We start from the raw sequence: 3,349 nt of genomic DNA on the forward strand, positions 1-3,349 counted from the left end.
TTTTCGTATGCTCAGGCAGAAATCTACACAAGATTTTTCTTCCCCAGAAGAAATTCCCATTTTTGTGAACTTGGAAGTCTCCATAATTCAAGTAGAGAAACAGAAAAGAGCTGTGAGTTCAGAGGTTTCAGTTAAACCTCATTCATGTGGAAATTACTTGAAATTCCTAGGAAGTGCAGAACAGTTCATTTGCCAGTTTTTGGACCTAACCAAAGTGAAGAGACCAAAAGGATCTCACCCCAGTCCTAGACCACAGGGTTTAGCTAATAGTGCCAGTGATGATTTTTGAGCAACCTCTCCTAGCTCAAAATAGGCATCTCATATTTTCAGGATCAGAGAGACAGGTTGCAGTCACGACAGGGTAAGAATAGGAATGTGCTCCTATAATGAGCAGAAAAATCTGCACTGACCTCCAGAATGATGAATTAGAGAACATTTATTTCAGAGGAAATAAATGTTAAAAGGGAAAATTAAAACTGAAGAATCTGATTACACTTAATAAGATAGAAAACTATGGAAACCATCTTAATGGTGTCTTGTCCAGTTATTTAAAAAAGAGAGATCTTTGTAACCCAAGTAATTCCTGTTACTACATCAGGATTCATGGCTAGTGTTAAGGGGGAAAACAATGGAGGTTTTAAGAATTTGGAGAAAAAAATACATCTTATTCCTGAAAATAAACCACAGCTACTGTCTGCATTGTATATGGTAGAACAATAGCATGCTGCAGGACATTTAGTGAAAGAGAACAACATAACATGGTGCTTGTATGTCATGTTGATACTGCTCCCTTGTCTGAAAGCTCATGGCCCACCAGTACCTTGGCCCAGGAAGGGACAGAACCATTCATTGCAAAATAAATGACACTGGTAAAATTCTATTTGATGGAACTGTAAAATGCCTGCTACATAAAAGGGAAACATATATATACATTTTAACTTGAATATTCAACTTCTTCTTCCCTTCCTTCACATGGAAGAACATATTACCCCACTGTCCCATAAATCAATTTTGTCACCACATTTTTTTCATTATTGGAAAAAGGAAATCAAAGTCCCTGTCTAAATTTAAAACTTCCTTGCCCTCACTGCAGGCTTCTCAATATAATGAAAATCTTAGCCTCCATGTACGTTTACTCACAACAAGTAAGGAATTGCAGAAATACGTTTTTAATCTGAGTTTAGGAACCATGTTGGGATGGTTTCCTGCTTTACAACAGTTGGTAAATGTAAGGGCTAAGTTAAGCTTGGAGAGCTTGTGTGGCTTTTGCAAAGTACAAAGACAGCTTGCTTCTCCACATCTCACAGAGAGGAAGAAAAAGCATTTATGTGGCAAGGGGAAGAAAATAGGCAGTAAATAGCAGACAAATGTAAACAAGAGAAATAGGGGCACTAGAAAACGAAAGTGTATGTTCTGAACTGATTCTTCCTCAGAGAGCTGGCACAGCATGCCCTATCCCTGCTACCTGCGAGTGGTGCTTCAGAGTCCCAGGAGGTGATGAGCAGCTCCAGGCGAAGCCAGAATACCCAGCAGCACTGCTCTGATGCTGCAGAGCAGTGGTGTTGAGTCTGTCCGCTGTCTTTTTCCACCAGAAGCTGCTGAGGGACTGCAGTCCTTACCTGCGTGGGTACATTACCTTCTCCTCTGGGCTGGAGGGTGAACACGCCACATCTCCCCTTGGCGAGCTCTGGGCAACGCCAGTCAATTGGAGAAGACCCATTTGGAGCTTTGCATTGATACGCTTAGGAATGGTCTTTGACATTGAGAACTTAGAAATGAGAATTTCAGAAGCAAAGACGACTTTCTACATGGAGGTGAAGCATATGTATGTTTCTCTGCATACCCACCACCATCGGACTATGTCAAAGTACTTGCCAAGTACCTGGCTATGTTGAGGAACGAAATGAGATGGCCAAGTGAGTGACCTTAAATGTCTGTCACACATCAAAAGAGGTGAGATGGAGAGGAGAAATTAAGAGCAAGCTCTGGAAAAGTGGTTTGTCCCAATGCCATTTTATAGGTGTGGCAAAATGCGTGATTATATAGTCCAGAGGCAAGAAGGGGAAATACCCCAGCTGGCAGGGACTGTTCCTTCATAGGCAGAACTAACAGCTAGCAGAATTGTCATGATCAAATACCTAGGAAAATCCCAGAAAATGAAGGTGAATATTTATATAGATCCATACACACATTTAATTTACTCTTTTTTTATTATTTTTTTTTAAAGTACATGCCATATGGACATTTAAGTGCTTCCTTCTAATGGTATATATATGCTGCCTGTGATCATTACCCTGGAACAGGAAAATTGGAACTTAGAAAGGATTTTGTTAATAAGCCTTTTCGAAATGACACTTTTACAGTCCGCCTCTCAAAGGAGTACAGTGCCAACTTTGTTGTGAGGCAGATGGTAGTGAAAAAGGTGGATGTGACTCTGATCATTTAGCAGGGAAATTAATTTATGTGATACTAACCAGCCTCCAAATTGAGTTTATTGGCTCATTACAGTTTCTCAAAAATGCCAAAGCTTTATGTTTTAAAGAAGCTGAAGGTTATTTTCAGGATATTTGAGAGAGAGACAGGAGAAAGTTGACTGAATGACTGAGGTTCTTTATTAAAGGTAACATGACAACTTTTATGCAACTTTGGATGAAGGACTTTGCAGATCAGCCAAGGAATGTTGAGGAAATTCTCCTGTCTGGTACTAAAACACATCTTTATCCATCCTTGGCTGCTCTAGTATGAATGTTTGTAGCTTATTAGCATTGTAATTCTGATATGGATACACCCTTTCATTGAACGAAGTAAATTAAATACACCATGGCCTAGTGTTAGAGCATATAGATATTTCACAGTTTCTTTTTATAAACAAAAAGGTTTGTTCCCCTTGTAGCAGAATAACTCTGTGTCTATTTAGTTTACCAAAGAGAGGAAATTCAGGATAAAAGCTGGACAGCAAAATGAAGATTGTTGTTTACATTTCAGTGTTTTATGTCAGATGGGTAACCATAGGATCATAGAATCATAGAAAGGTTTGAGTTGGAAGGGACCTTAAAGATCATCTAGTTCCAACCCCCCTGCCACAGGCTAATCCTTATATGACACTTAAAAAGTTCATTCCTGGCTGTGAAGAACATTACAAAAAACATAGAAGGTAACTAATGGGAAATAATTTATAGTTTTAATTTTCATAATTTCTATTTGTGAGTAATAAATCAATGTCTATCCCCGTTTCATCATATTTCTAATCCCACATTGGTGTGTTAACTTTTTTTCCCCAAGTACTATGTTATAGCTCATCAACACAAGATCGCATATTTTATCACTACTTCTTGCAGTCTATAGTCCA

Source organism: Nyctibius grandis, chromosome 3 (genome assembly GCF_013368605.1).
Source record: "Nyctibius grandis isolate bNycGra1 chromosome 3, bNycGra1.pri, whole genome shotgun sequence".
NCBI lineage: Eukaryota > Metazoa > Chordata > Aves > Nyctibiiformes > Nyctibiidae > Nyctibius > Nyctibius grandis.